Source organism: Halyomorpha halys, unplaced genomic scaffold (assembly GCF_000696795.3).
Source record: "Halyomorpha halys isolate HHAL.00 unplaced genomic scaffold, Hhal_1.1 Scaffold1096.1, whole genome shotgun sequence".
NCBI lineage: Eukaryota > Metazoa > Arthropoda > Insecta > Hemiptera > Pentatomidae > Halyomorpha > Halyomorpha halys.
In genome coordinates this window covers 386,474-401,474 of record NW_027110100.1, presented here as the reverse complement: position 1 = coordinate 401,474, position 15,001 = coordinate 386,474, and the positions used below count along the sequence as shown (strand labels likewise).

General features: G+C 28.3%; 1 protein-coding gene across 4 annotated transcripts in view; it reads left to right on the top strand.

Moving 5' to 3' along the window:
• The window catches only part of LOC106688273 (homeobox protein caupolican), a 225,909-nt gene that overhangs the window by 159,230 nt on the left and 51,678 nt on the right, over positions 1-15,001 (top strand). The window lies entirely within an intron of this gene.

Here is a 15,001-nt window from a genome sequence, read left to right as displayed (position 1 = left end):
GTTCTCATCAAAAAGTTTAAGTTTTATATTTGGCTTTGTTTAAATTTCGATTCCTGGTCCCCACAAGATTTTTAATTGGGTATAAAGCTGCTCATGGCTTTGCCTTTTTTCGCATTACTATTGAGCATGTCTGGGATCAGCTCATATGAAACGTCCGATGTTATGCACTAGCTTCTACCAACCGAACTGCTAGAACAAACTGCACTAGAAGAGTGAGAGAATATTCCTCAAGATAAAATCGCGAATCTCATCAACAGCATGAAGAGACGTCTAGAAGCAGTAATCAAGGCTGGGGGAAGTAACACTAAATATTGATCAAACTGTCATTTTAAGAAAGATATTTTATAATAAATTTTTGTTTTAATGTTCGACAACAACTTTGTTTTTTAAGTTTTATTTTTTTATTATGCGCATAGTTTGCATGAAAATCCAAATGACGTAAAAGAATGCTTGTAATACTTGTTGATCATCAAATCCGCCAGTAGGACGCATCGGATAAAAAAATTAAAAAAAATTTTGTGATATGAATTAGTCTTAAGATCCATTTGAAATTTCAGAGTTAGGCACACTGTAGAAATCTAATTAATTAGAAGATCGTTGACTGTATGTTATTAAGATAGCCTGGTCGCGGTTAAATAGGATTTCAAATAAGTATAAATAAAAAATATACATATAAAAAAAAATATATATATATAAAATAGCAAAGGTAGTAAAAGGTAAGACACAACACGAATTACTTTTCTTTTTCACAGTAATGCACTTACTAATTCACTTTTTATTTCTGTTTTAGAGGGTTCGGAAAAAAAAAAAATTACTGTTATTTTTAATTCTTTATTTAATTCTTATTAATTTTTAATAATCACTTTATATATTTTAGTTTATACTTATTTCTGTTAATCTTGTTTCTATTTTCTTTAATTTGCTCTGCTTATTTGTGTATGTATGATGGGTATGATTTCTGGGATTTCTTTTTTTTTCCCCTGTCGTTAAAAACTCTTGGTCGCAAATCTTTTCAAACCCTAGACCAGTGGAAAGAGAGACCCAGAAGGAACTGGTTTGTGTTGCGAAGACGGAACGTGTGGGGAGGCCGGGGTCGATAGAGGATTTGCATGGTCCACTCCTCATCCTCCCATCCTCCTCCCTGCTTGGCTTTATAACTCCACTCTCTCTCTTATAACTAACCACTTAGCACTTTTTCCCCAAGAATATGCATACCCTACCAGCTTTTTGTCTCATCAACCGCACTAGAAGGATTTTATTACTGAGAAAGTTCCTGAGTGCATTTAACAATTTAAAGAAGGACCTGATGGCTTGATATTATTTTGGATAAATGGCGTAAGATGACACCTGAAATGTACAAAAGGACCAACATTTTTTAATATCTTACAATCAATAGAGGATAATATTCATTCATACGTTTATATTTCCGAATACATCACAAGTCACTTGGTTTATTTGAAAATAGAGGTCATCGGATATTTTATATGAATATAATCTGTACTCCCTGCATTTTTTTTTCTGCACCGAAAAATACTCTACCTCAGGGATTTAACTGGGTTATCGATTCCTTTCCGAGTTCATATTGTATTATTTTTTTTTTTTTTGAGTGACCTTTGTCATACATTAAAAGGAAACCATGATACTCTGGCAGTTATTTTTTATTTTCAACACGCCCTTTTTCCTTGATAAAGAAATGTTTAATCAGTTTTTCCCTGCACGATGTATATTTGTATGAGAATATAATATATTGTATTATATTTTGTTGTTGAGTACAGCATTAATCAATGTTGCATTATTACGCTTGCTTCTCAGGCTATGTCACTGGAAATGTCTATGCTCTTTTACCGTTAATTGAGTCTGTTTTGTTAAATACTGTACAAATAGGGTATTTTTTTATATTAATATAGCTTAAATTTAAAAAGTCTTAAATAATTACATCTTGATATATCTATAATATTAATATTATTTTTTTTATATTTAATAGTATATTATCAATCTTTTTCTTGAAAAAAATAGGTATAAATACATTTATTCAGTTTTTGATGTTTTTTTTAATGTCTATTACGATGAAAACAAAATAAATAAATAGATAGAAATATTTTAATATTGTATTCGATTTTGCTGTAATTAATGATATCTACTTATTGTTGAACCAAATAAAATAACAGCCTAAAGTTGATTTGGGATTAAACCCTTATCGCAATAGCATAGGCGTTGCTACAAATTTTTGAGAAAGTGAGAGGCAATATTTTAAAATTCACTATTTTGACCTTGTTTCCAAGCCATATTAAAATAATTTTCATTTACCTGTAGAGAGAGAATGATCATAACTATAATATACGGTTATAATGATATTACTTTATAGCAATAATGTATTTTCTATTCAAACAAATTTCTTAAAAATACAAACTTCTTGGTACTCCAATATTTTAATCTCGGAAAGAAAGTAGAGATAGGATATCACAAACAAAATAACTATAATAATAGCTTAGCATCGATATTAATATAGATTTTTCTATTAAATTAAAAACAATAATTATGTGATTTATTTATTTTTATAAAGTGTTTTCTCACTCAAATTTATCACATCCGTTTTTTGATTCCGAAATTCGAAGCTCAAATTATCTCATGTGTTGTTTGTATTACGATAGAACGTTTTATTTTCTCTTTTTTTTATTTTATATAAATTACTGCGCTTCTTTAATGTAATAAATTATATCTGTATTTATTTTGGGGTTGTTACTAATTAACATGATTGTAATATTACTTAACGTTCTTGGAATCTTAATTTTAAAAATCAATTATAAAACATTGTATATCTCTATTTAACTTTTTTTTTTTATAAAGTTATATTTTCATTACTAGTGAACTGATATCATTGAGCTCTTTATTATAGATAACATCATATTAAAGTTCTGGCGTATATGACGATAATAAGGACTTAAAAGACTAAGATTTGCCAATAATATAATATTAATATATTCATAAAATATTTAATCATGTATATTTTAATTTATTTACTTTTAAAAGTTTTAAATATGATATCGAGAACTGAATATCGATATCCTGATGACAGAAACCAACTATGGACATTATAGTATCTAATGCCTGTGTTATAATCTCTACTATCGATATTATAATGCCTAATATAGATTTATATCGAATATAAATCTTCAATATTTCTATTATTCTGAAATTTATATTCCGTGCCCACCTTTCCTTCAAACATTTTATTTTATTTTTTTAATATTGGTTTTCGATTGCCATTTTTTAATATAGGTATTGCGAACAAATGTTGAAAAAAAACAATACAATCTCGATACATTAATATTTTTTTGTAAATCTCTACATCAAACTCGTTTGTAATAATTGCTTAGATGTCGTAAATTCATCTTTAAGAAGTAAACATTTTTATTCACGTTTCTTTACCTGTCACACATATGCCAAATATATGTTTCGTTTCGGAAAACAACCTAATCAGAAATAACATCGTATAGTTATTGCCACTTGGTCCGCGAACAGAACAGGTAGCAGGGAGAAGGAAATATAGCTACCTTCCCATGTGGATATCTAATTTAATACTAAAGCTAATATATAATCCGTTATCAGAAGATGATCGGGAGGCTATGTAATAAATATTTTAAATGAACTAGGCTCTCGGCTGCCTCTGTCAATTTGTGTAGGTTTATGGCTACGGTGGCCACACAAACTGAGGGCGCCAACTGTAGCCATTATAGGGAACTGGTTTTGTCACACAGTTTGTTTCTTCCAGCGAGCAGAATCTATAATCCCACTATCTCCCTGTCCCCTGTCTCCTTCTTGTTTCCTGTCTATGTTGCCCTTTGTTTCGGAATAGCTGTGTATTTCGCTACATTATAATGTATAGTCATTCCTGTATCCCAGAAAGGTTTTTTTTTTTTTTTTTTTTTTTTCTAAATGGCGTAAGAAAAGAAAAGGTTTTGAACAACAGTCAAAGTTTACTGTTAGTTCCGTGTTTATAATATCACAAGAAGGAATTAGTTCAAGACTTGTCGAAAAAGTGACTCTGACATAGCGTAGGTGTACTCGATTATTGTCAATTATACCTGTCACCATAATTCGATTCGATGCAACTTTAATACCGGCCTGAATAAAAAGGATCCGTTTGGGATTTTTTCTTTCGAGCGAGCGTAGCGAACAAAAGTTTATAACTGTGCTTCAATTAAGGAATATCAATATAAATAGCGATGGAATTTTTATACGATCAAAAAAATTATAAATATGTGTTTATTTTTACCTAAACATGTAATAAAAACATAAAAATATTTAGCATAAAAAATTCAATATAAAAAAGCCTGAAAATAAACAGAATGTTGTTTATTTTCAATTTGTTTAAAGAATATTTGGATGTAAAAAACTTTATTCGTGGCAGTCTAACCTTCCTTATCAATAAATTTTTAAGTAAGATGCATCTTTTAACTTTTAAAAAATATATTGTTGACTGTGTGTCATTATCATACGCGATATTACTTTTTATCATCCCAAAAACATAAAATCCATAAAAATAAGCTCAGCAAATTTCATACGTCTTTCTTCTTCGGCATAGATTCTAATAATAATTTTTATGTTGTTCAGGCCCGAATTTTTTAATCAAACGTTCGTTTAACTTTCTCAGATAATTTTCTGAAGACAATTTTTCCAAATCGTGTCATCTTAAATTTTTCCCCAATACACTTTTTCAAATCCTTTTAAGGCCATATTTATCTATTTAAAGGGAGGAAATATCCGTTTTCACCGAAGTCTAGAATACATCGATAAATAAAATTGATGTAATTGAACTTGGAGCAGATGTCAAATTAAATTAAAGGATTGTCAAATTAACGGAGCTCAGAAATTTGATTGTGAACTTTCGTGACATTACATATTTATTTTAAGATTCTAGGAAATTTATTGAAGACTGCGTTGTAATTTTTATATATTATCTTTTTTCCATTATTAAAAATAAATTGTGTTTAGAAACAGAAGAGTGGCGAATAAAAAGTGATGTGTAGTCTAAAGGATGTACTTACAAGAAAAAAAAATTTAAATGTATATATAGGATAACTATAAATTTCATTAAAGTAGTATTTTATATTTTACTATAGAATAAATGTAGCCATTTATATTTTGTACATATATAACTAAATCTCTTAGATCAGAGCTACAAGTAGTTCCATTTATTTATATTTCCGTTTAAATATGGAAATTTTAGTTTTAATTCTCAAACTAAAAACTATATTGGTTTTAAGAATTATATCAGGCAACAAATTTAATAGCATCATAAGACGGCCCTCATATTTTTAGTATTTCTGTTATTCGATGACGACAGATATTTTTTTTTTTATTCCCTCGACCCGATAGTGTACAGACCACATAAAAAATAAAAATAAAATGAAAACATGCTATGGATGCATCTATTTCACTGGAAAACGTATGAAATCATAGCTGTTATTGAGATTTTACGACGGGCGCGTTTTGTTTATGTTTCTAACACTTATTCTTCCTGGATTCTAATCTAGCTCGGTATCTGTAAAATAAACAAAATTAGTAGTAAGCGATTTGTTAATTATATTACTGAATGCTTTAATAACCTTAATTATGTTTTATATAAACTTTTTCTAAAGATTCAATGTATATTTCTTATTAGATAATTTTTTTTTTAGGGAACCTAGTAAACCTTCAAGCTTCTATCTAGACATTGTTTAGTCAATCAATACATTTTCGTAGTTTCATACTACACGGTCCATTTTTAAGAATTTTCTCTTTACAATACATTCATAAATTCAATATAAATATCTGTTATCCACCATTGATCTATATCTAAATATTTCACAACACGGGCTTCCTACCACTGTAAAATGTTTCTTAAACACTGTTCGTTATTATTAATGAGCCATTTTAATATTAACATTTATTAATTTATTATATGGTCTAAATATAAATACGTATAAAAATTACATATTCTTTAATTTTTTTTTTCTAACACTCAGTCGGCCTTCTATCTCAATTACATCTTCCTTTTTATATCTTGATTTCCAATATCATAACTATAATTTCTTGCCCATTTATTGTTATTTTATTCGTTTCCAATATTTATTATAAACTAAATTATCTATTTGTTGATGTTTTAATTTTTTTTTTTATATAATATTGTTTTCCTTTCAGTTATCAAATTCATTTTATATGATATATAAGGAAATATTTATTAATAGTGATATCTAATTAATAAATATAGATCTTTTGTTTATGTAATTTCAAATTTGACTTATTTTTTTATTTATATTTTTATAACTAGGTGAAAATATTGTTCATCTTCTAAAGCTTTATTGGTAGCCCGGTTACTAACTTTTCGATCCTAAGTCGTCTACAAGATAACGTGTCATTGGAACGAATCATGAGTATTGGGAAATCCGTGGCGGAAAACGTTCGGAAAATTGATCGTGAGGAAAGTGAATCGGGAGCCACGATTGTGTAATTGAGTCACGTGTCTGTATTGCACACGTGAGGGAAAACCTTTATGAGTTGGTCTACGGGGCGTGTAACAATTTAACGTTTATGCATCATCTTTTTCAGTCCATTCAAGATATATGTCAATATAATTTTACATATCTCTTTATTTTGGTCAATTATCCCAACTTTTTTTCTTTTTTCAGAACTTTCAATTTAATGTATACTTATTCCAACTAAAACATATTATAGTATTATTAATCAGAATAAAAACAACATCGAAGATTATTGCTTAGGCTGTTATTTTTGTTTGAATACCTCTGTGTAAACAACCATGTGATGTCTATTATGTACATTTATTCATATATTTTTAAAATTATATATTATACGTTCATTAAAAAATAAAAATTTCCACGAAAAAGAAGAATAGTACATTTTTTAAAATATTATTTTTCCAATTTTTTTTTCTATCATCCGTTGGATTACCAATATTATAATTTTCATAAAAATCTTTAAACGTTGCTCAACAAACGCTTGCACGACAAACAATCCTAGAAGTCACCTAGTTTTTACTGATTAATTTGGAGGTAATATCCAGATTTATTTTCATTAAAAATTATAAATTCGTTTGTCTGTACTTTTATTTTGATTGTAATAAAAATACAAAATATTGAAATGATTTGTTAAGAAATTTCAGTTTACGTTTTGGAAATATAAATATGGGTAAATTATTAATTTCCAATAAAAATAAATTAAAATTAAATTTGAGTATATTTAAATTAAAATTGATTGATTGCGGAATAAATAATAAGATTTCTCGAATTTTATTAATCTTGAGATGTGTGCTTTCATTTATGCTTATCTATATAATATATTTAAATAAAAATAGTGTTTATAATTAGCCTTGTATTAACAACAATTTTTCATTTGTATCAAGCAAAAATCCATCAAAATATAAAATAACATTTAATATTTAGCATAAGCAGTATTAATAATTAAAATAATCTCAGCATTGTTAAACAATAATTATCATCAGAATAAAAATCCTGTAATAAAATTGTTCTAATAATCATATAAGTTAATACATATATAATGTTAGTAATGTTTGTTTTATAAAAGAGATATAAAGTAATCAATTTGAACTTTAATATTAAAAAAATTAATAGTTTAAATTATCTTTGTGAACCAGAATATTTTTGAAACTTTTAAATTTAGAAAAACCTGTATTTTTAAATACTTGACTTTTTCTTATTGTAGATTAAAAATATTCATATATTTTTAAAAAAATGTATATATTTCTATTAATTTCTACGATGATATTTTGTTTCAGTTTTGGTTAGAACCAGTTTAATACATAAGTAAATTTAAGTGTTCATTTTTATTTTTACATTTGTTGATGTTCTGGTTTTATTAGCTCATGAACCTTATTTTAAAATAATGTAATACCAATGTATTAAATTATAAATAGTAATCAATTGCAATCAATTAAGTAGTAACCGAGTGTTTATTATTTGAATATTTTGATATTAAATTCAACCACTTCATGTAGCATTGATGAATACTATTAGATGGCACATGGAAGAGGAATCGGTGCATTTCTATCTCCGGACACCAATATGTCATTGCTTATGTATATTGGCGATAAATTAAAACTGAATGGTGCTAGGAATAATTTGATAGAGGACAAGCATCCATTTCATTTGTTGTTGTTAATAATAAAATCACTGTCAAAATAAACCCTCCCATGTCAGCGGAAACGCTATGATTTAATCTGCTGATTATAAATTTTCTATTAGACCTGGGCGGAATCTGAAAGCTTAATTTACTATGGATTATTTGATTATTGAAAGTATGTGTTGTAGAATTTATCAGAAGTAATAATAGGGTTGGGGAAGCGGTTCTTGTTAAAGATGTGTGGAGTCGATTGACTATAGCCTACTGTTTGGCTTTAACAACCGTCATGTATTTTAGTCAATCATAGATACTATCAGTAGTTAACCTTTAAGGGTAGAAATTAATATTGAATATCAAAAGTCGTAAAAATATCAATCCTAAAGGTATTATAGTTCATTATCATCAAATTTAAACTAAAGTGAAGGGAACAGAATTTCAATTTTCTTTTTTACTTAATCGATTTTCAATGATAGACCTTTTTGTTCTACCAAGAAAAAGTTTGATTAATCCCCTAGAGGTTTTACGTTCAATGAGGATCTAAAAATTTCACCTGTCTACCGTTCCCATCGTTTATCTGAATTAATTAGGTCGATTTTTTTCCTTAAATTATTTCATGTACTATCCATAGGTCACCCCAGAATGATCCTCAGTTAAATAGCCATTTTAAAAATAGCGGCCGAATAGATATTCCATCGACTATATCTCGGTTTATGAATATGGAGGAAAAATATAAAATCACTTTACCAAACCATTAAAATAATAATACTAATAATAAGTAAGTATTCCATACCTCTTTACCGATTTTGTTGGATTTCGGACCTCGATGGATGTGTACCGAACGGAGATCATATGTGAGATAGCTTAAATGCAATACCAGAAAACTTGTATTGATGAAACTCGCCCTATATATTCCAATAAATCATGTATAATTGTCCCGACTGTTTTTTAATGTTTAAAAAAACATTTATTCTTTATATTAGAAGTTATTATGAGCATGAAATTATTTGTCCTTAAGTTTTTTTTTTTTTTATTTTTATGGTTTTATTTTGGTTTTTACAGTCTAAGGAAAATTCTCATTTTTCATGTTATTTAATTACATAAATATATGTAATTTTTAAAGATTTAACTACTGATTTTACCTGTTTTCTTTGCAGAACTGTTTTAATATACATAAAATAATATTAGTGCAAAATACTAAGTTAATTATTTGCAGTAAATGTTAAATATTTTATTCTTAATTTAAAACAATTTTGATCTTTTTTTTCCTCTCAACTTTTATTCTTTAAAATTTCTCCAACGTTTCGGCCCTCAGGCCATTCTCAAGGATATCACCTTCAATATTGATGTAATTTCTTTTTTTAAATCTTAAAAATTGCAGGCTGATTTTTAAGATTTAACCGGTTGAAGGTAGGTTCTGTTTTAAAGTTGTAAAATTGTATGTAAAGGAAGGAAAGTGGTTTGGAAAAACGTTTTAAATCCAAGATATAAATTTTTTAGAAAAAGTTATATGTGACAAGGGCAATTAGCCTGCAATTTTGGCCGAAACGTTGGAGAAATTTAAAAAAATAATAGTTGAGAGGAAAAAAAAGATCAAAATTGTTTTAATTTAAGAATAAACTAAACCACTCTCAAACAAACATATATCAAAAAATAATTAAGTTAGATATTTTATTTATTTATTTGTTTAAATGCTTTAAAAGAGAGGAAAAAAAAGTTCCATTTAAAAATATAATGACAAGATTAAGCGCGGTAAATAAACAAACGAAAATTGTTCCGGACAGTCGAACAAAACAAGAGCGTCCCTTCACTTAAAAATGTATCGTTACAAACAAACAAGGGTGACTGTGAAAAATATATGTATTAAATAATTCTCTTCTTATTAGGAATTTATTAATACAACATTGAGCAGCCTTCCAAACAACACTAGGCACTAACAACGCATATAATATACATCCTTTCTCTCACATATGACTTGATTTATTTAGAATATACATGAGTTACTAGCGCGATTTCAATTTTAATTCACTCGTAGGGGTTGAGAGAGCCTTTTTTGATTTTGTAATTTTACGATTGCTGGATGTAACAAAATCAACGAAGCGTTGCACTGAACATTGGTAAAACTGCCGTTGATGAAACAATTCCAACATGTGATTTATCAGAATTAAATTAAAATTCGATCATAGTTATTATCCTCTTAGGTATTTAAAAATTTTTTGGATTAATTTCTTCTAATGAATAATTGTTACATAGATACTTAATTTAAAGAATATAAGCTATATTAACTATTATTAAAATAATAATATTTGATGTAAATATTTTAATAAGCAAATTTAATAAAACTGTCTAATATAAGCGTAACAGAATACAAGGAATTTATGAGTGGATAAATCAAGAAATACAGCTAGGAATGTTACAAACAAGGTTTTTTATACCATTTACCCGAGTCTGAATCAAAGTTGCGCAGTAGTATCGACAAATTTGTGAAATTATCTATGTTAATTTATATAAATGTGATTTGATAAGTAAATGATAGCAAAATACAAAAGTTATGAAGGATATAAATTATTATTAAGTGAGGCTGTGAGGCTGTGATACTATCATTATGATTCTTCATGGTGATGACCGGGTGGGCCGAAACGTTGAACAAGTAATAAAGAAGGTTGACTATTAGGATATTTTTTGTTATTATTAGTAAATCTAAAATAATTTTCATATAATTATAAAAAAAAAAATCTAATATTTCTACAATTTATGATTGAATAAAACAGTTATCGTAAAATGGAATAATCATTTTATTTTTTTTAATTATCTTTTGTGGATAAAATTAAACTGGCCATAAGTCCGATTTTCAAGTTTTATTTTTAGCGTGTGAGTTGAATATCTTAAATCTTCTGCATGATTAATTTAAATGATTCCACTCTAGAGGGTACGACGATTATGAAATGTTTGATATACTTTTAAACACAAAATAAAATCTCGGGACCCTTCTAAATCAGATATCATTGTAAAAGAAATGAGGACTACTTACAATGAGATTCTGAACCTGAAGAGAAATAAAAAAAGAGCTGCTAAGATTATATGGACTTAAAGAGGAACTCCTACCAATGTGAGAACTGCCTGGGAAGGGATCTCGAAAGGAGTGGAAAAAATCCCCCTCACTTCCTTTAATTGGAAGGGAATACATTATCTATTTCACCCCCTTTTCTATTAACATATGTATGTGTAGGACTAAAACTGGACCATAGGCTCATAAACTTCTTTTTTAAGTTCTTATATTGATTTTTCGGTGTGTGTTTTGAATATCTGGAGAAGAAACAAAAATAAAAAACATTGATCAAGTCGGTTCATTCAAGGTGTACCTATCCTTTTTTGGAATGAGGGTGCTTGAACTGTTTTTAAGTACAATGACACGGATTTTTTTATTATTTTATTTTTTTTTATGAGCAACTGTTATATTAGTAATAAGAGCTTATGAATACATCATTATTTTTTAACCTCTCGCATTAATGCTAAATTTCTCTGAATTTTCAACAATCTTGGTATAATTTCATCTTTATCAACTAATATTATAGTTAGATAACTATAGTCATATCTTTTAAAAAATGTCGTTAGTAATCATTAAGTTGATTTTTTTTTAAATGAATAATTTAATTTCTATCCATTTTAGTCTCAGCACATTTTATTTTTCTTACAAGTCCGACGTTTCGGCCAACCCGGCCATCCTCAGGGACAATCTTAATACAATTTTGGATTTAAATGATTTAAAAACTCAACTTCATGCAGGCTATTCTGCCCAGGCCACACCACAATTTCTAATTAGTCTAATTTTTACATTAAAAACAAAAATTAAAATTTATTTATCACAATCACTATTTGTTAAAACTTTATCACTAATTGTTGTGATAAGGTTTTAACAAATAAATAATCTAAATTTTAAAAAATCATTCAATTGAAAATTTAGACTTGATGGGGGCTGTTGACTTTTATTTCGTAATGGCCCCACGAAATGACAATTTAACCCACGCTGGTCAAACCATCACGTGGTAATAATATAAAATTATATGTATATTATTTTCCAATTAGTTATTCATTGTTACTTGAGAAAATTAAAGCTTGGTTTTCTAATGCACTAATAATATTCTAAAATTTTCGAATTATAATTTTTATCTTTGTGAGGTCAGGTGGCTCAGGCGTGAGACACTCTAATACAAGCCCGGGTCCTTAGAATCCGGCTGTGGGAGATAATTATTTTTTGCCTCGCTGTAGCCAACCCTGTGTGTTCGAAAGGTCCACCTAGCTTCATAAAGTGGGAAACTTTTAACTGGGTAAAATGATTCTCGCAAAATTGTCTCCTAACGCTACCGTTGGTATAGTAGCACTGTAGCAAATTACTGCACCCCTGACTCTTCATGGGTTGCAGCGGTTTTAAAGATTTACTTTTTTTTTTTTTATTGTTGTCTTTATTTTATGAGTTTTTTCTCCCATCCACTAATGGCTATTGAATGAAATTACCCATTCATTACGTGCTATAAAACAAACTGAAACTACATTAATTCTGATCATCCAGGTATTAAAAGGTTTAATGGGGATTGAATCGTGTTGTGGTTTTTCATTTTAACGATTAGACTTCACTCTCCAAAGTAAATCGTTTTTTGTTTATAATCCTATTGGATATTAAGCGAAGATTGGATCAGAATTAAGTATTCAAATTGTGAGTGTCGTTAACAAGTGGAGTGAGTGTTTGGAAAGAAATTGGGCGACTAAGGGACGAAATTAATAAAGCCAATGGGACTTTGAGAGTAATTGTATGTAAATTGAAATAGTCCCAATAAATAATTGATGAGAAACAGGAGGAGGGGGAGGAGGTGTGTAGTCGAAAAGAGTGCTTAAGGGCTGCTCTGGGAGGATTAGAGACGAAGACTTCATTTACTTGTTGGATTAGGTCGCGTCCCCCCCAGGGGGGTGGCTTATTACCGCCCCCAACCCTCAAGCCCTCTCTTCTCTCTTTATTAACGGATAAAGCTACCCTCTTCAATCGATATTCCCCTCTCATGGTCATTTAGTTACTTAACTTTCCTATTATTTTTTATTTATAGATTTTATGTGTATTCCATCGTTCTTCTATCACTTTTTCTATATTATAGGTAGTATGATCTCTAAACATTAATCTGCCTTAAATCACTACTTACAGTTAATGCATAGATATGACACATGAAGGTGGTAGTCCAAGAGCCCGAGAGGAGAAAAAAAAAATTTCACCCCAATCTTGGATTACTTTAATGAAAACTATGCACAGTTCGAAGTCAAAATGATGACATGGTAAGAGGGAGTATGGCATGGGGGTTGTTCCAGAAGTAAAAAAATTATAATCATAAACTTAGGAAAAACATGCTGGAAAATAACAACTAATAGTTCAATATTTAACTCGGGAAATAACAAACGTAAAAAGCTCTATTAGGTCTCAAATTTTAGTAAATTTGCTCTCCTTTAAATAATGTTTTATCATTTTTTTTTTGTAGTATTGATAATTTTAGAGGTATGGAGCGTGAATTAATGAAAAATTTATTTTTTATAACAATTTGAAACAGACGCCATTTTTATTCCCTCCATCTTTGGTTGGCAGAATAATCAATTTTGACTAGTTACAATATATAGTTTTCATTAAAGTAATTAAAAATTAAGTTAAAATGATTTTTTGTTTTTCAGGGACTTTTTGGGAAGTTCGGTTAACTGAACCGATTCACTGTGTGTGGACAGTCAATTTTTCTTAACACGTCTTTGGTTGATTCTTTTGATATTATCCATTTTTTAAAAAAATAAGTAAATAAATTTTCCTATATTAAATTAAATCTAATATTCTTTCTTTTTTCTTTTTTTCATTTTTTTTTTTTAAGAAAACTAAAAATAAATTACTACACCAATTAATAATAAGATTCCATATTGTTAAATTATAATGAACAGAAACATGCGAATCAAACATAAATTTAACCTTATGTATGTTCATTAAATTAAACACTAATTATACGTTTTTGTTTTTTGTTTATGGGCCATTAGTGAACCAACAATAAAATATTGGACTCTTAATTGAAAGTAAATTTTAATATTGTAGAATTTTTTTTTCTAATTAATACTCCCAGAAACTAGGAGTCAGCAGTTTTTTATTATTTATTGGTATAATGATTAAAGAAAAAAAAAAGAGTCCGCTAACCTCTAATTATCTAAGTTATATATGGGCTATTAAATTAATGTTTGAAATCATCTAATGTCTTATAATGCTCATGCGTTAATTGGAACAGAAAAAAAGTATGGCATGACACCAAACAAAAAAAACTTACGGTACTCGATCCTCTAATGACCCTATGCCAAAAAAGAAAAAAAAATACGAAAAAATCACATAATACATAATTGATGAAATTAGTGAAAAATTCGAGGAGAGGGGAATTAAAATAGGCTAATTGGTGATTAAAGCTAATTGCCGGGCTACCTTTTTAAATGTTGCTCCGTCAGTGATTGAATTAAGGGCCATTGTTTGGATAGGACTGTGTTTTTCCAAAGTACACTGCCGGATGCTCCAAACTCCGACAACATGATGCACAACGTTCCATTCTGTTTTGTAGTAGCGAACAGGTTAAAAGTCATGTTCACCGATTTGTTTTTTTTTACCCATTCTCCCTCGAGATTTGAAAAAAGCCCAAATTGTATCGAAATTTTTTGATCAATGGGCTTCAGAGAAGTTCTAATTTTTAAATTGAAGCAATTTTTAAATTAGAATTTAGTACTTCGCTTAATAATTGGACTAGTTTAAATATCAATAATTTTTACCATGACCTAACATTTATATGTGTATATATATATATATATA